General features: G+C 41.1%; 1 protein-coding gene across 8 annotated transcripts in view; it reads left to right on the top strand.

Moving 5' to 3' along the window:
- The window catches only part of ZNF407 (zinc finger protein 407), a 376,221-nt gene that overhangs the window by 59,638 nt on the left and 297,006 nt on the right, over positions 1-19,577 (top strand). The window lies entirely within an intron of this gene.

Genomic DNA, 19,577 nt, shown 5'->3' with positions numbered 1-19,577 from the left:
ATATTTACATATGTCATCGGTGCCCTCCGACCTACCATTTAAGGAAGCTATTAATGTATTCTAGAAAATATGTACCTTTATTTTTAAAGGTGTAAGCAGTCCTCACAGAAGCTAAAAGCGCTGTAGCACATGGATTTAATGAAGAACTAAGCATGATGCATTCTACAGTTATTTCAACTTTTGGTGCTTTGTTTCACGTGCATAAGGATTCAGCTAACTTTTACATTTTGGGGGAATCTCAGACTTTGTTTCTCACCCTTCTGTAGGTGCTGTCTTCGCACTCAGCACGTCTCCCTATGTCCTGGTCCAGGTCCTCTGCCCCCAGCCCGTTGACACCAGTGCTGGAGCTGGGTCAGACCAGCTTCCTGCCAGGGGGTAGCAGGCGCCGGTTACTGGACATTCAGGAATTTTCTGAGTCAGTTGACACACTGTTGGTAGCTTGAATTGGGAGTGTCTGCACCACGGAAACTGGCAGATGAGCATCCGGGTTCCTCTCTTCTCCAGGAGCTGCTGTATCGGCTCATCATTACGCAGATCTGTTCTGAGCACAAGGCTGCTTGCCGCTCTGCCACCAAGCGCAGTGGCCAGTACCCAGTACAGCTGTGCGCTTGGTCCTTCCTTCGTGCTTCTCTGACACCGTAGTCTCCTGGTATGCTTTTTGTTTGGTTTTTGTTTTATCAACTTCCTCTCTGCTCCTTCTCGTGTACCCTTTGCTTGCTCCCACCTCTGCCCGACTCGTAAAAGTTGGACTGCCCCAGTGGTTGGCTTTGGGACCTGGTCCTTTGTGCACTTCCCTGTAAGGGGACAGATAGTAAATGTTTTAGACTCTGGAGTCACATGGTCTCCTTCATAACTAGTCAGCATTGTGGTTGGAATGGCTTTAATATTCTATAAAGATTCCCATTCTAAGTAGGATCTTTTCATGGTTTGTCAAACAGAAATTGCCACTTTCCATGGTGAGAAATGATATATATACAATAGTATATATATATATCAAATGCTTTGAAACTTCCCATTTTAAAAAGTTAGCTTTTTTTAACAAATGAGAGAGTAACAGCTAATGACATTCTTATGGCTTCAGAGCCATACCATTAACTAAAAAACACAAAGATTCAAAAGGAGGTAAGTTGAATATATTCTAAGGATATAGTATGACCTTCCTTAAATAAAAACCACATAGAATCTTCTAGGTGGCGATAACTTTTGACCTTCTTACGTTGTTATACTCACCGAAAGAGGAAGTACGTCTAAGATCCAATACCCATTAACCACATTCTGAATAAAGTTCTGGAAATATTTCTCCCAAGTTTGTTACATCAGGGATGATACCACTGATGTTTTAGGACAAGATGGAAAGGGGGCAGTAAATTGAAAAATACATTTTAATTGTTGATATCCTTAATTATTTGGAGGTAAATTCAGGTGCATTAAAGATTCTTGGATGTGACACAATTTTACACAAAGCAAGTAACTAACTACCCAGTTGGGTCACTACCCAAAAGACCGACTGACCCAATTGTTCACTTTGGGAAGTGTGGTCAGAAAATCGGGGGGCTGTCCCATGGATTCCATTAGGGTGGGGCACGAGACGACGACTCTTCTTGTTCCTGTGTTCTTTTGGCATGGGGTGTCACTTCAGCTGCACAGCAGTGTATCCGCATCATTCTTTCTATAAGTGAGATAAATCGACAACTTTCTCCTTTTAGTGTGGTCACACAGCTCTGGAATCACCTGGTTTGATGTTTCTAGGCCCTTTATGGTTTTGTAAGGTGCTTTAGGAAGTCTGCGAATAAAAGTAGCTGATAACTGGAAATGATCAAAACCTTTTTTTTTTTTCCTGTCAAAACTTACTGCAACTGAGAATTTGGTTATTATGATTCCGTTTTGGACTCTAGCCAAGATGGTTTTCTTATTTGATGTAACGTAAGAGCTTTGTAATATTGTGAACTCACATATTACAATGACTGCACTGTTTTTCTATCTAAAGTTCTGATTTTTTTTCTTACACTTTAAAATGATGAATTTAGTCTTGTTTCTAGCGGCACTTACTAGAAACATACCTCATGGATTGGCTCAGTAAACTTGGGTGTTGACAAGCGCATTTTACTGCTGGACGGTCTGTGCTTTGATGTGTTGTGCTGATGCCTGTGGTGTGGGAAGGTGTGTGTGTGAGAGTGTACACACTTGTGTTTGTAAAAAATACACGGTGGGTTCTTTTTCCGATTTTTGAGTGGGTGGGCTCTGATATTTGTTTCTGCTTGTTGATTGGTTAGCTTTTGTTAGCATGCCCTTGCTAAACTACTGGTTTAGCTTTCTGAAGATGTAATTGTAACCAGGTGTGTAAGGTCAGGGCAGAAAGCACTTTTATGGGGCTTTTGTTCTAATGGCATATAACAAATCACTGGGAATGTGAGTCATCAGCAAAAGGCACTTTATAAAGCAAAAGGTGGAAAAATGTGCAGCATTGCAAATTTTGCAGGGTAAAAGTATTTATTGCTGTCAGAAACTTAAGTTTTTAATTTAGTTTATTCTTATATAATTTTTTTTGCAATTAGGAGTATCTTGTATGGCTTATAGGATTCTATTTCTTAGAGAAATAGGATTATCCTGGAACAACTAACTGTTAGCTCTGGTATTAAACATGTAAAACTCATGTAGCTATTAATATGTATCATTTGTGGTGGGGTGCTTTGTGTTTGGCTTCTGTGACTAAAGAGAGTGTCAGAAAGGTTTGAATTTTTTTCCCTACAAAGAACACTTACATCTGAATCTTGAGCTAATTGTGCAAAGCCTTTCTGTTTTCTCCTTGTACCACTCTTATTTTAAAGCCCAGTCTAACGCAGGCTGTTTGCTTTGTCTCATCGTGTGAATGAATGAGGTGTGTTTGTGGAGCACACAAACTCGTTTTGCCTGAATCCAGCGTTTCTGACTTAGGGCCAGCACGTAGCCCTGACTCTCCATTGAGAAGGATCCTTGTTGTCTTTGTATACTAACTCGGTGCAGAAGCACTTGTCTGTTTTGAGCTAAACCAGACCTCTTGTAAAAAGAATCAAATTATTTCATCATGTTGAAAATGAAAAGCTATAATTACTTGTAATTAGGCTTCAGAATTTTTGAAAATTGAGGAATTCTTTTCCAGAGGTTTAAGATCACTCCAAATCAGTGCCTTTGCAAAATAGGAAATAATTTTCTGTTCAATTTGAAATTGATTTAATTTATGCCTTTGACAGCTATTTTGCTTTGATATTTTCGTAGTGGAAATCATAGAACTGTAGTGATTAGTGCTATAATGTTTTCTATGATATCACACACCAGTTTGTTCAAAACGTGGTCTCCTGCTTTTAACACGTTTCTGTGAAGTCTGGGTTATAAAAGATGCTAAATAATTATTTTCAAGCCCCACAGGTTAATAGTACATGAGTTTTGTGGATGCTTTCAGAGGTTTCTAAAGTTTCCAAAAGGAAAAAGTGTGAGGGCTGTTGTTTTCTAGAGTAACAGATTTACTCCCAACATATTGGGGGATCTGTACGTACCTCTGTAATTTGTATTTTTATAGGGAGCCTTCAGGTAAAGCAATCCTCCTTTAATTTCTAAGGTTAAATTTCAAAAGTTCAATATAACAGCATTTTACTAATATCTTATTGATTAATTCTTAGAATATGTATTTTTGAAAAGATGAATACTTAATATTTTGTATCAAAATGCTCTGGATACATTTTACTTATTTCATATCTACAGGTCAGTATTTCCAAACGGCCCAACCACTTTCAATTTTAGAACAATTTCAGCAGAGAAAGAATTTTGTTCTCTAAAGAGAGTTTTCTTGAGATATTCATTTTGTAAACTGAATATTGTAAATTGAATTATTTTTGCACAGTGATTTGAAAAGCAGATAACTTGAGTGGGCCTCCGTTTAGTGACAGTTCGTGGAAAGTAAGGAGTAGGTGAGTTTACAGGAAGCTTCTGTGGACGATGAAGGCTCCCTCTTTGTTTAATGAGCTATGATAAAGCGACTTCTGCCTTTGTTATTTCATAACTTTACCTTTGGAACTTCTTAAGCAATTTCCCACCAACACACCAGAGCTCAGCAGATGGTTTGCTTTCTTGTTATCTTTATGGTCTTCGGAGCAAATATGCCTGACTATAAATCTGCATTTCCATGGCCGGTTCATCTAATTGGAATGTTGAAAAGATGGATCAATTTAAACATACTCATCGTTTTCTGTCTTTTTTTTCAAATGTGAAGACAATAGGATATCAGTCATATACTTTTCACTGTAAAAGTAACTTTACATTTGTCATAGCTGTAGAAGTTCTTGTTAGCTGTTTTTTCCTTCACCTTAGGCATTGGTCATAGAAAAAGTCACAGTTGTGATGGTAGCAGAAAGATGCTTGCTGTTATAATTGTCTGCTGTCTTTTTTCGAAGAATGTGGGCAATAATGTCTTCTGATATCATGACTTTAGCAGGAGGAATGCAGAATTGATACGTTTTAATATGTGGGTTTTGGAAAACTTGCATGAAGAGGGGTGATCAGCTCTACGTTGAGAATATGTTTCGAGTCCTCCCTTCACCCTCTGTAGAGGCCTTGCCTACTTCCGTATGGCCGCTCGCCGGGACCACTGCGATAGCCTCTGCTTGGTTTCCTGCTGCGACTTCTGACCCTCTGTGACCACCCTGATCCTTTGGAAGCACACACAGGTCATGTCACAGCATTTCTGCAGATAAGAGCTGAAGCCCTCGCGGTGTTCCCCAGGGCCCTGCAGCCTGGAACCCCGCTCTGGCCACATCTCCGCTTCTGCCCCGCCGCACCCCCTGGGCTCCGGCCGCATGGTCTCTTTTCCGTCTTGAATATGCAGAGTGGACTGTCTCCTTAGATTTTTGCTCTCACTGTTGCCCTTCACAGCAATGATCTTCACCCACTTACCCGGCTGCCCCCTCACTTTCTCTGATTCTCCGCAAATGCCACCTCTTAGCGACACATCCTGCCCCCCCCCCCCCCCCCCCGCCCCGCTTCTGTTCAGTCCTCCACAGCAGTGATCTTGCTTCAACATACTATGTCATGTATTTGCCCTGTTNCCCCACTTAACACTGCAGCCTTCCCTCCCCGCAGTGACCCTGCCCCGCTTCTGTTCAGTCCTCCACAGCAGTGATCTTGCTTCAACATACTATGTCATGTATTTGCCCTGTTCGCTCTTTATTATGTTTTGCCATCCCGCTCTTCAGGGCAGGATCTTTGGGTTTTGTTTGTTCATTGGTTTCCAAAGGTATCTTGGAAAGTGTGTGGTGCATAATAGGCATTTAAGTAAAATCCATTTTTAATTTTTCAGTTAAGCAAGTCACATAAAGATCCAGATGCAATACTAATGAGTAAACCAGCTTCCCAATCGCTGTGTGACTGCTGTTACTCTTCCTTTGCTTCTTTAAATCTCGGCTTTTTCTAGAGTTCTAACTTTGGTTTCTCTTTCACCTTTACATCCTTAAATTTTCCTTCTGGGCAATGTAGGCGCAGAACTCTCTCCCTTAACATTCTGCGGTCCCCTCCAAGTCTGCATGGACGCCAAAGCCAGTCCCATACTTTCTCAAAGCTTTGTCTTCCGTGTTCTCTGGTTTACAGTAACGCGTGAACTGCTCACTCGGGGGGAGGGGACTTTGTGAACCCCAGTGACGTCTGGTGCTCCTGCCCCCGCCTCCCCTGTCCCCCACCCCTCCGTGGGGTTACACTGACTCATGTTATCCGTAAACTTTTCATCACATCTGACCGCCCAAGGTCGGGTCTTCATCGTCCTTTCCTGGCCAGTGCCAGGTGCTTCCTTTCTTTTCCTTCATTCTCTTCCTGATCCAGTCTGTTCACTATTTTGGTGCAAGATGTAAAACCCATATTTGATTCCGTTTCCCTTTTATTTAAAACCCATGATGGCTCTTCATCACTTGTAAAATTAAGAAGGTTAACATGGAACTCGGTCTAGCACAACCTGGTACCAACCCTTTACTGAAAAGAATCATTTGTTACAGATGTTTAGTGAAAGAGGAGTTCTGTGGTCAAGTGTTTTGAAAATGATGAGTTAAACAAAGTTAACATTTTTTTATCTTAGATGTTTTGATGTTCTGATTTGCAAGTCAGTTGTTAGGAAACTGATAATTTATATACGAGTATATTACGTATCACATATAGTATGTAAATGTGTAAAATAGTTCATTTACCAAGTAATTACTGAGCACGAAGGGACCAGGGGACCAGTAGTGCTATAGATGCTGAGAGTGCGATAGTGAACAAAAACATTTGCTCTGATGGAATTTACAGTTGAGTGGGACATATAGACAATGAAAAGGATAAAAAACGCAAACGGAGTACAGGGGATGGTGCCGGGTACTCAGGAGGGAGAAAGTAATGCAGAGAGGGGGCGGGGAGTGTTGGGAAGGGACGGCTGTGCAAGGTGGACGGCCGCCCAGGAAAGGCTTCGTTAAAAGGGAACAGCTGAGTCAAGAGATTCAGCATATTATCCTTTAGTAGTTTTGGAAGTCAGGTAGAAATAGTGAGTTACATGTGTTTTTCCCTTATGAAAAATTGTGGCATTTAGAAGGCATTAAACAGAAAGAGAATTCAAGCCACTCTGAAAGTAATATCTATATGTCTCTCTGTAAATTAGTACGAATAATGGTCAGTATAACTCAAACTATTTCAGATTTGGAATTTAACTTGTACTCATTTATTACAAAGTCAATACTCAGCTTAAAAATTAAAAGGATTAGTAATTATAAGGTTTTCAAAGAAATGTACGAATGGTACGACCTATCTAACAGCATATGGTTTTAAAAATGCCATGAAAATGATTTTTTCACCTTATATTTATAGTGCATAGATAGCTTATTCTTCTTACTACTGTTAATTAATACTTTTATAGTAATTATAGAATGCTTTAAATATACATTATTCTTCTGAATTCAGAAGATCTGGCTTTTAAACAAATTCATTTAGAAGGATAATAGAACTGACCTGCACTTTCATAAATTCTTTAATAATTTTTTTAAATAGATCATCAAAAATAATCTTTTAAGAAACGTTCGTTTCCCTGTGGACTACAAAATTCCTTGTGGCTTCTCAGCCTGTTCACTCTTCAGATTTGACCCCAGTTACGCTCTCAGGGGTCATGGCTTCCCATAAAGGGGTGATTGCCCTTGAGAACACATAGTTAGGTGTCTTCTCAGTTACACATTGCAGATTGGAATGTAACGCTCGCTAGTCCAAAGAACACACAACAGAAAATGGCAAATACAGGTACACCATCAGATAGGATATGCAGCATTCAAAATGTCTTGCTGGTGTGGGTGCATAGGTGACTAACAGATAGAAACGGGAACATTTCAGTTCTGAGGTCAATTTCTTAGAGTTGGACAGAAACCTTGATAATGAAGCAGATGAAAAGGTGATACGGTGAAATAAGGAAAAGTTTGGGGTGTGGTAGATGGTCAGAGTCATTATCTTGGACAGATTTCTAGATCATCCAATGGATGGAAGTAAATATCTTGTCTTTTGGGAGTGAATACTGCCCTGTCCTCTTCAGTGATATGGAAGCATCTGTTATTTCGCTTATAAAATGTTCGTGATTCAGTCAGATGGTGCCTCCACCCCCATACACCAAGTTCATGTGGATGCCAAAGTTGACCATTTAGAGAGAATTGACATCTTACCTAGTTTGAATCTTCCAGTCCATGAATGTGGTGTATCTCTCCATGTATTTAGGCCTTTATTTCTCTCATCAGTGCTTTGTGGGTTTTCAGTATACAGGTCTCACATATATTTTGTTAGATTTATATGGAAGTATTTAATTTTTCTTGGTCCTATTTTAAATGGTGCTTAAAAATTAATTTCTGCTAGTTTATCGCAGCTATGTAGAAATACATGTCATGTGATCTGTGTCCTCTGATGTCTTAGTTTTGGTCGTCTTTGTAAACTGTGCTCTACCAACGTTTGGTACACACCAATATTATTGTCAGCTTGCAGACAGTCACTGAATTGTCACCTCAGCCCCTTGCATTGTGGATACATGCCGTCACTGAAAGTCAGACAAAGTCGTGGTTGCTTACGGTTTTTGATGAGTTCACGGCAATGTGAAGCAATGTGAAGCAACTGTCCCAATCTCGCAACTCCGCCGATAATCTTTATAAACTCAACATTTTGAGTTTTTGTGTCGGGGGTTGCGGTATGATGTTTTACAAATCTCGAAGCAGTGTTGCCATTTAATGGAATCACGCGAGCTGTCATTTGTGGTGCGATGGGGGAGAATGGAGAGCTCCCACTGCAGGCTCTCCTTCCCACCGCTTTGCCGCAGAGCTGAAGTCGTCCACGTCAGAAGGAAATATCTTACACAGGAAGCATACATCATTATCTTGTTCTGACCTTAATATTCTTTAGCTTTTCAGAGATGTGGTGTCTGTAGGCTGTGATGGCAGATAACAGCTGGGGGCTTGAGAGCCAGGGCAGGACAGGGCCAGGCGTAAGTGGGCCCAGGTGGGATGCTGCCATGGTGGGAACCTCATCCAGATGTCACTGTGAGCACATGGGGCCCCCAGCTGTGAGAGCAGGAGCGTGAAATGTAGAAATAGACACCAAAAGGACGTGCCGCTGAAAAACGTAACCTGGCTTCATATTTTTGCCCAATTCATCTCTGAAAAACAAGCTATTTGATTGTGAAACACTTGTTATGTATCTGTGTCAGTAGAAATATGGATTAATTATACTGAAATAAAAAAAAAGTTCCCCTGTGTATGAGTATAATGGCATAAATAGTTTGCTTGTTAAGTAGTTTTGCCTACCTTCTTGATGAGAAATTTTAGATACCACAGACCCTTAATGAAGGACCACTGGATGAATAATCCATTTTACACAGAAACATGTATAAAATGAACAAGGTTGGAAAAATGTAATTAATTCCATGTCTTCACATCATAAAGGAAAATAATACTAAAACAATCGACACTACCCCCTTATCAGAAATAAAGGAGAAAACAATTTAGGAGGATGTTATCCAGCGTGAGCAGGTTTCTTTAGTGCTCATAATTTTTCCCCAAGAAATAGAAAATATGGCTTTTTAGCCAGTAGGATATTTGCTTATATATTTTGATTTTGAAAATCAGAAAGAATGGTAACAAAAGTATCTATACCCCTGAGATTTGAAGTATTTTTTATTTTGTTTTTGGCAATTGAAGAAATGGGACATAAGATAAAGTTACAGTAACATTTGTAGGTCAAAATGTCTCCCCAAATTTGGGCATTTTTCCACTTATTTTGTTAGTATGAGAGCAGTGTAGTTTGTACATCTGAACGTGCATACATGATAATATGTTTTGTTTTCATTTTTATGTAGTTGAAAATATTTTCCAATTTTCCTTGTGACTTCCTTCTTTTCTCCTCGATTATTTAGAAACATGTCTATTTCCCAAGTACTTGGGAATTCCTTTGTGGATATCCTAATTCCATCGTGAGAACGTACTTTGTGGGGTTGAGTCCTTTTACATGTATGGAGATTGGTTTTATGGGCCGAATGATTTATTTTGGTGAATGTTCAACAGACACTTGAAAATGTGACTTTGCTGTTGCTGAGCGGAGTATTCTATAAATAAAAATTGGGTCAAGTTGGTTTGTAGTGTCCTCTTTCTCACTGATGGAGAAGTGCGAAAGTCTGCAGCTATCGTTGTGGATTTACGGTACTCCCTTGAATTGTGTCTGATTTTGCGCAATGACTTTAGAAGCGCTGTCATTAGGTGCATCTACATTCAGGATTGTTATGTTTTCTTGTTGATTTGATCCTTTTATGAAAGTTTTGAAATGATCTTTCTTGTGTTTGTTAATCCTCCTTGTCTTGAAATATTTTTGTTTTTCTTTCTGTTAATATAGCCACTCCAGGTGTCCTGTGCTTAATGTGAGCATGTTCTATATTTTCCTCGTTTTTGGCTTTCGCCAGTTTGCATTTATCGTTCTTGTATAGTTGGGCCTTGCATTTTTGTCCTGACAATGTTTTCCTTACCTAAAATTTGCTCTCTTGCTCTTTATTTGTCTCATATTACTCTTTGCTCCTTTGTCTTGTTATTTTCCTCTCCTCTTTTGGATTATTTTTTTAGGTTCCATTTGATCAGCACTCTTGGCTTATTGGCTAAATGTTCTTGCTTTATTATTTCAGTGATTGCTCCAGAGTGTACACCAGGTATCTTCAAATTCCAATAATAGTACACTGCTTCATGTAAAGTGCAAGAACCTTACAACAGTATGCTTTTTATTCACTGCTTACCTTCATTTATTTATTTTTGCTATTGTTATACATTTTACTTTTATATGTGTTAAAAATGAAATGCCACAAATCTTTGCAGGTAATTTTCATTTAAATAAATTAAATATTGAAATAAAATGTATTGTATGTACTCACATGTACCATTTCTGGCACTCTTGATTCATTTGTTTAGAGCCACGTTCTAACTGGTATATTTTCCCTCCTCCCTGAAGAACTTCCTTTAACATTTTTATAGTGATGTCTGTTGGTGATTAATTTTGTCAGCTTTGTCTGTCTGAAAATCATTATTTTGCCTTTGTTTCTGAAGGAAAATTTTGTTAGATACAGAAATCTAGGTTGAGAATTTTTATTTTCTTTAAATGTATCTTATTATTTTCTGTTCTGTTTTTTTCTGATGAGAAATCTTTTTGTTCTGTTTGAGAGATGGTTATTTTTTTTAATTTTAAGATTTTTTTCTTTTTCAGAAATTATATTTTGATGTGCTTGGTGTGCTTTCTTTTGTGCCCATCCTGCTTGGGGTTTGTTATTTTTTTGATCTGTGGATGGATTTTTTTTTTTTCCAAAATTGGGAAATTTCAGGTCATTATTTATTCAAATATTTTTTTCTTTTTTCTCCCTCTTCACTCTACCCATGTCCAATCCGTCTTTCTTGGAGCTTTAATTGTACGTATGTTAACCTGTTTGATATTGTCTCACAGATTACTGAGTCTCTCTGCTCATTTCTCCAGTTTTTTTTCTACTTTTTAAGTCTTGTCATGAAAAAAAAGTTTTTCTTTAAATCATTTGCATACTTATAGCAGCTGTCTTAAAGAATATGCTTTCTAATTTCATCCTTGCGTAATCTTGAAGTTTTCTTTATTGTTTGATTTGTTCTCTTTGTTTATGGGTTACTTTTTTGTTGCTTCTTTGCATGTCTAGCAATATTTGACTTGATGTTGGGTATTGTGAATTTGATGTTGTTTTGTGATCCGTTTTGTAATATTCCTTTAAAGATTGTTGGATTTATTTCTGGCAGTCATCTAAGTCACTTGAGACTCATCTTGACCCTTTGGAGGTTTGCTTTTAAGTTTCTTACGCAAGTCTGGAGGAGACCTAACTCTGGGTGAGTTTAAGCTAATGTTAACATGTACCATTTTTGTGTCTCTTTCACATGCTTCAGTTGCCTTAAGAAGACTCGTCACCCTGGCTGGCCAGAACTTGAAGGTTCCCACACTTCATGTGATTGCTGGGAATTGTTTCGCTTATAGTTCCCTTCTTGCTTTTTTTTCCTGGCCTTAAGGAATTTCACCTTCCCCATGCTTGGCTGAGTGTTCGGCCAGGATCCATGGGAAGAACTGCGACTCGAGTTTTGGAGCTGCTTCTCTGGGCAGCTTCCTTCTCTGTACTTCTCTGGGTCCGGATCCTGTGGACTCACCTCTGTCTCCTTTAGTAAGTGACACTGTGTTATGTTCGGGTCCCTGTGCTGCGGTTTTGAGGAGGATTTTTGGTATAATTCCAGAATTGTCTTAGGCCTCACCTCCTTTGTTTCTCTGCTCTGAGCTCCCAATTCTATCAGGCCCATTGCCCAGTTTTCCAAAGTAGTTGTTGGCTTTAATTTGTCCAGCTTTTTATTGTTTGCAGGGGGCCCTGGTTGCTGCATCATGGCTGGAAGCTTAGCTGTTCACTCTGTAACTTTTGAACCTATTTTGGTCTGAATTTTTATTTAATAATCAAAAGCAAGTATTTTAAGATGCTTTAGAGTCACACAGGTCTTTTCTATAATGTCATTTTGTGTGTTCTTCTAAGAAACACATGGTGTTGGTGAACTCATTATTGTTATTTTTATTTTACCAAAGATGAAACTGAGATAGTTAAGGAAACGATAGAAATTTGGTTTCTGGTCTACAAAGCAAACCTAATTTCCTTTTGAGATCCTTTTTTTACTCTTCGTTGCCATCTCGAGCCATTGTTGATTTTCTTTGCCGTATTTGTCAGATTGCTTAAAAGGATTGCTCTGGAATAGCAGCTATGGAAGAGTTAAAAAAAATAGCTATTGATGTATGTTGCAGAAATTAGCTTTTTGCCCGTCTAACCACATCCATGCCGCTTTTGTTTGGGGAATCTCTCACTAGCAGGTGAATGAATGCCCTGCTCCCGCTTCTTGTCATAGTCCAGATGCAAACATGTGACCTGTTAGGGTCTGTGCTAAGAGCACACAGCAGCGGCGGTGGGGTGCTGGCCAGAGTGTACCCATTACAAGCCAGCGTTTGGACTTTTTGCTGCTTTGTTCTTCCAGGCGTCTTTATTCTGGCTAACTTTTTCAGGCCCGGTACTCCATCCTCATTCCCTCTCTTTTTGGTGCAGCTCTTGATGTCTTTCTCTTTCTGCTTACCGTATCTGTTTGCTTTCTATTGCTTAAACTTTAGACGCCTATGTGGTAGGAGGAAGTCTGACGTGGAACTAGGATCAATATTTAGTCAGTCGTACGTACTTACTGGGTTTCTCTTCACTTTCACAGAACCTTATGTTTGCCTTCCTTCCCCAAGATTTTGAGCTAATAAGCACGTTCATCTTTCCGCAAGTGGCACTTGGTTTCCAAATTGTGAAATAGGGATGGTGATTTTAATATCTGGTTTGCTGGCGTACTTCACAAACATGTGAGATAAAAGCTCGCTCTCTGTCTCTCTCACCGCGTGCGTGCACTGTGCGAGTGCACTGATGTGGTGCTAGGTCACTGCTCCTTGTCCCCGCAGGCTCCGTGCCCTGGAGGGCGACTGGAATGAGCTCGGGGCGCCGTCAGCATGAGGACTGCTGTTCAGAAGTCCTTGCTGTGGCTTCCGGGAGGCCTTCTGCACAGGAGCAGGAGCGTGGATGGCCTGGGGGCTCAGGCTGGTAGCACCGAGGCAGGAGCCGCGCGGGGAGGGCAGCCTGTCTGCCTCACATAGCCAGCCTGGCTAGCCCTGTTCTTCCACAGGTCTCGCCATGAATTCCCTTTTTAAAAAACAGCTTATTTTTTCTTTTCTAAATAATGTGATCATATCAGTTCAGACCAGGAACACTCGCAGAATGTAGGACATGAGAGGCCCTGTCCTCCAGAGGCCACCGCTCAGCTCAGCCAGCGCGCCCTCTGGGCAGTGGTGTCACGCACGCTGCAGCTAAGGCTGGGATGTTTCGTGGCAACAGAGTGGAGCTGGACAGATGCAAATCTGTTTTGCACAGTTCTTGTGTTACATCGATGTGAAACGATTGATGTTAAAAAGCCTCCATGGAACTTCCCTGGTGGGAGAAAGCAAAGCAACATATAGGAGGGGCACACGTGTGTGTGTCTGTGTGTGCGTGCGCGCGCGTGTGCATGTGGGTGCACGTGTGTGTGTGTGTGCGCGCGCGTGCGCGTGCACGTGTGTGTGTGCGCGCGTGCGTGTGCATGTGGGTGCACGTGTGTGTGTGTGAGTGTGTGTGCGCGCATGTGTGCTTGCGTGCCTTTAACTTGTCCACACAGGCAGGGCTGGGGGAGGGTTTCTGTGACGTGGGAGTGATGTGCACACAGGTTTGTCCCGCGTGCTCGCATCTCCTGGTGGGACCGCAGCTGCCCTTGTACGTGGTGTCAAGGTGATCGGGAGGTAGGGCACGGTTTGCTTCACAGACTTTTTGCTAGTTTTCCTTCACCAGCATTCTTGTCTGATTTTACCATGTTGAGGCTATACAGCACATCAAAAGCAAATAAAGGCACAGTTTAAAAATTATATTGAATAAAATAACCTACAAAAGTTTATTAAAATATGCTTTAAAATTTTGAAACAAGGGCCTGCAGATGAGTAGACATTACACTGCTAACGGCTGCTGCTTTGTCTTCAGAGGCAGCTAAAGAGGACAGCCCGGCACTAGAGCACAAACTATAATAATAACTTTCAAAATTTAATGGGACCTCTGTCCACACTCCTCAGTTGACATGGAAGTTAGCATTTCCCTCATCAACGTCTTGGAACCTTCTCCGTTCTCATTAGGGTTTTGTTTTCTATCAGGTGGGCCAAGCTAACACCCTCCCCTGCTCCTGTGAGGAGAATATGGCTCCATTGCCACATGCGCCAATATGGGTCCCCATAGTTTCCGAGGAAAATAAAATACAAATTAGCTTTTAATATGGAGTATGATATCCCAAAAAAGCCTCATTATTTTTAACTAAAATCCGAAAGAATTCTGTACTTTGTACTTGGTTGTACTTTTGTGTTAAGCGATTTGGTTGTACTTTTGTGTTAAGCTCCTTAGTTTTTTTAAGAATTGTCTTTGAGCTTAAATTATTTAAGTATTAATGCTAAATCAAAATGGCTGTTAGTTTTTAGGAATATAAACTGTTATGATTATTTTCATATTTGAGATCATAGAGAAGTCATATAATACATGACACTGTCATATATTCATGCCATAGGATTGTTTTATATATATGCCATATTTTGTGACTAACATTTAAGCAGAAAGCACATCTTAAGAAAAAAACTACTTAATTAAAAATTAAACGATGAATTAAAACTTAAATTATGCAAAACTAATAAGCTACATTACCAAGACCAACAATTAATAAACTACAATATATTCAGGAAAGATGCTAACATTTTAACATTTGTTTTATGTTAGAATTACAATTTGCAGTGTATGCTATTTTGGAACATTTATTTTGAAGAGCTCAGCATGTCTGAATTAAGGCATTAATCAATGGTCTAAGATTTTTAATGGTTATAGAATTTATCACGGATTAAAATCCCTGATAATACAACTGCGGAGTGAAAAATCCAGCTGTTTTTTAGTCAGTGCCAGTGTCCTGTCAGCAGACCTGCTTCCATTTCTTCCTTCCAGCGTGCAGGCCAACTGCGGAAACACATTCAGGTGACCAAGTCCTGGCAGTCTTTGCTTTTGTTTGAAAAGATAGTTTTCCTTTGTTCATGCACGATGGATGCAGGACCCCGGTAGTAACAATTACCGATGTTTTGAACTTCAGAAATTTTATACGAATGGACATTAAGTGAAACTAGGAAATTTTAAACTTGAGAAAATATGAGGCATGCTGTGGTCCAGGAAAAGCAGGCCTTGGAGTGTGGATTCTATTTCCATAGGCCGGATGTGCCGACAGCCCGGCTCACAAACAGCACCGCTGAGCTAGCCCGTCCCTGTGCCTTGTGGTGCGTGATGCTGGCAGCTTTAGACCCAGCAGGCTCTAGTGCGTGAACAGAGTCCTCCCTACGGTCCTCCCCTAACCGGTCATCCACTCACCTGTCATTGTGATGTCAACACTGTGGTGGGTCCCAGGCCGGGCCCTTTGCAAGGCACTCAGGGGACACAGAGCAGTAAAGCTATTTGAACCTTTGCCTCAAGAACTTATAGTTTTGGTGCAGAAAGACATACACTGATAATTGCAGAATAGTTTGTTATGCTCCTTCCTGAAACTTGCATGTGCGAGGTTTCTGGGGCCTCAGAGGGTGCGGCCTCATGGCGGGGGGCCTGTGAGTTGGGAAGGCACGTGCCCATCACTCCTGTAATGCGCTGGGTTTGTCCCCTCACGTGCTCGCCCCACACAGACCGTTAACACAGGGTTTCAGGGACGTGGGGAGAGGCTGGATTTCCTGGTGTTGGTTGTGTGCCCCTTCCTAAAGCCATGTCTGCTGCTTCCTTAGCACTCCCGTGTGCGTCCTGTCACCCCTGCCCTCATTCCTAATCGTTTGCTCCTCCCACCCGGGTGTCTGAGTCACCTGGTCATCAGGCACTGGCCACATTTCAAATATGCTTGGGGCCGAACATGCCTGGATTGTGTCACACAGGTAAGCTCTGAGGCGTGGGCCCACGCTTCTCTGGAAGTGGACGAACGAGCCAGGAAGGCTTGGGGAGACCTTGCTGGTCACGTGTGCCGAGTGTTCGCAGGTTTTGTGTTGATTCTCGTTAATTATGAGAACTGTTTTGTAAATGATAAAAGTTAAATGTGGAATTTAGAAAAAAAGGAGAGGGCTGTGTAGGTCGTTCCCTGAGGGATGGCTGTATGTAAGGGCGCACTAGCCTTTTCAGAGGAGACAGGTGGCACCTGTGCTGTGTCGGAGGCATTTCGGGGCACTTCTGAGATTTTAAAATGTCCTGGTACCCAAATGGGGGTGAGCAGTTTCACCTGTCGGCCAAGAGCAGCGTAGGCCTCTGGGAATGATGGGAGATGCTCCAGGAAACGCGTGCCGAGGGAGCCGATGCTCAGCGTGCCGGCCTCGTCTTCGGTTTGCTGGGCCCAGCGGTGCAGCACGTTTCCGACACATTGGTGGACTTGTTCAGCTGAACGGCGAGAGGCTGAGTTGTGAGCGCTGGTTTTCCCGGGAGAGATGATATGCATGTGCTCCTCTTAGCAGATTACAGTTGCCCCACAGTGGGCTTGTGTTAAATGATCGTCGCCCCTGCCATGTACAGGGCAGCGAGTGCCCACTGCATGCCTGCTGTTACCATGCTTACGTAAAGTGCGCGCCAACTAGGTCAACATTTTAAGTTCATGTACACTTCACAGTTCATTTTCTAAGGACATTTGGGGAGTAAAATATGGTTTGTTGAGTGGGAAGTATTTTGTTCTACTTTGTGATGTTTACTAAATGTAATACGCCAGTTTTCTAAACCCCCAAATCACGTGCAATGTAAATTTTTGGCTAAATTATGTAGTACATCTATGTTTAAAGTCTTATCCTTTTGCCTTTTTGGGGGAAATGTTCTAGATAAAAACAATCTAATTAGTTTACCATGAGCAATTTCTGTGCTGCCATGCATGTGGCGTTTTCTTTAGGTCAGGGTTGTCTGTGTCACTCTCTGAGATGGTAGGAAACGGTCTACCCCGTGCTTTTGCTCCGGTGTATCTGAAGTGCGATGGCGCTGCGTGATGCTGTCAGCACCTCTCAGTTTCTTCCAGCAGGGCGACTTGAGATAATTTCACCATTTGATTTTCTCTGCTCCTCTGCCCGCTTCTCGCTTTCAGGCCTTACCTAACCCCTCCTCTTCTCTTCAAGGTCATTCTTTTCAACTTTATTCTTCACAAATGATTACCTTTGTCTGTGATGAGAGTGGAGACTTAGTCCCTAAACCGTGCTCGTTGACAGTGATAGGGAGAGTCATTTTGGCAAAGGAAAGAATACCGCAGACAGAACATGTGACTGCTGTCTGCTTTGAATGTTAGCCTTCACCATCTTCAAGGTGAAACTGCTAATTTGCTTCTGGAACCTATTCTTACTGTTTCCATTAAGATTAAAATATCTTTATTGGTATTCTAATGGTGCCGGGCATTTCATAGACACTGTGGAGTGTGTCCCTCCAGAATTTGTAATTTCAAGTCCTATCTCCCAGTGCGACTATATCTAGATACTAGGTCTATAAAGAGTTAATTAAGATTGAATGCATCCTAAGGGTGGGGCCCTCATATGATAGGATTAGTGTCCTTCTAAGAAGAGGCAGCAGAGAGCTCACTCTGACTTGATCTCCCAGGAGCTCTGTCTCTGCCACGTGAGGACAAGGTGAGAAGGTGTCGCCTATAAGCCCATAGGAGGCTCTCACCAGAACCTGACCATGCGTGCACCCTGATCTTGGACTTGCCTCTGGATCTGTGAGAAAATAAATGTCTGCTGTTTAAGCCCCCAATCTGTGGTATTATGCTGCAGCAGCCAGAGCTGAGAAGTAGACCGTTATCACAACTGCTGTGTGGCACCAAAACCAGCTTGTCCCTCAGCTCACCAAAGGGAAATGACTGTTATTGCAAATAACGAGATAACTGTTGTGATCAGCCATCCTGTGATATTTTTATTTTCCTATACGTGCTGTTTTCTGGCTACCTGTGGGCGTAGCTCTGGATTGAATTTACTGCATTGAGTTATATGCATGTATATTGTGTAGAACCTGCACAAGTCTTAAGTGTATAGATTGATGAATTTTCATAAAATGAATATACCCATGTGACCAGCACCTGGATCAGGAAGTGCGACAATCCCAGCCACCTTCTCTTGCCCCTTCCAGCCGCCACGGCAGGAAGTAACACAGCTAACTCTTCTCGTAGCAGTATCGATGCAGGCTGCGTTTCTTCCTCAGGATGGTTTCTGATTTGATTCTCATCTTCAACATGACCCTGATTTCTGCTTGGGTTTTTTTTTTTTTTTTAAATTTGTTCTTTAATTCTAGCTTCTTTTATACTGTTGGTCATTGACCTGTTAATAATTTATCCCCTGCCCCCATACACATTTGTTTGTTGCATGGAGGAGGGAGAAGACTATTGTACAGATTTAGGAAATAGATTTCCCAAGCCCCTGTAAATAAATAAAATGCCTGCATCAGCTTTATTTTGTAAATCTTGAAATTCAAACTTGAAAGTTGAGTGTGTGGTTTAATTTGCTTGTGTTTTAGCCTGGTGTGCACACAGCCCTCAGTGGGGTGCCGTTTCAGCACCATTATCATAGTGAACGTATCTATAAGGAGACATGCCTGTTAATATTTCGTTTTGAGTGCTCCTCTAATGAGGTATTAGATCAGAGTGGCATTACATTTTGGAGGGGCTGCTGATTAAATGCGCTGTGCATATTATTACATTGCTTTTTCAGTTGACATCAACTTTCTGGTGTGGTGCTAGCTCAGTATGAAGAAGGGGCTTTAGCTCTGAGTTTAGATATAGAATGAGAAGAGTGCTTGTGTCTTATTTTTGCCCGGGTCAGTTCTTATTAAATACACCTCTGATATTTTCAGTGGAAGTTACCCAAAATTTATAACTTAACAGGCAAGTACTCCATCTTTTATACAACAGTTCAAGAGTATTCAAATTTATAGTGAAAAACATGTATTATTATTAGCGTTTTACTCTAATAAACATATTACAGTATTGTCAATATTTTTCTTACTATAAATGTTTTATTGATTCCTTTATAAAGTAGTAAATAGTCTGCTTGAAGTGGAAAAAGGCTAAAGAAAAGTGGATTCCTTTTGCAATTCTGAAGTGAGATGTATTTACTCTTGACTTACATTGTTTCTCATATAAATTAGTTTTATGTATTAGATGGCTTGTCAGTCAGAAACAAAATGACATAGACACACATTTATATGTAAATACATATATTTGAACTCAAGCACACGTGGTACACACACGCACACTGACGCGCACAGACACGTGCATGGATATGCTGCATGCCTTGGCCTCCTCTACTGCTGTGGGCATTGGTCTCACAGAATATGGTAATGTTTTAGTAATGAAATCGTCAGCGAGCTATGTTGCCATGACCTGTCCTGCTGGTAAATGATGTACTAACAAATATCCCCAAGCTGC

Source organism: Hipposideros armiger, unplaced genomic scaffold (assembly GCF_001890085.2).
Source record: "Hipposideros armiger isolate ML-2016 unplaced genomic scaffold, ASM189008v1 scaffold_77, whole genome shotgun sequence".
NCBI lineage: Eukaryota > Metazoa > Chordata > Mammalia > Chiroptera > Hipposideridae > Hipposideros > Hipposideros armiger.
The sequence above is the reverse complement of the archived record's forward strand: the minus strand, read 5'-3'. Positions and strand labels throughout refer to the sequence as shown.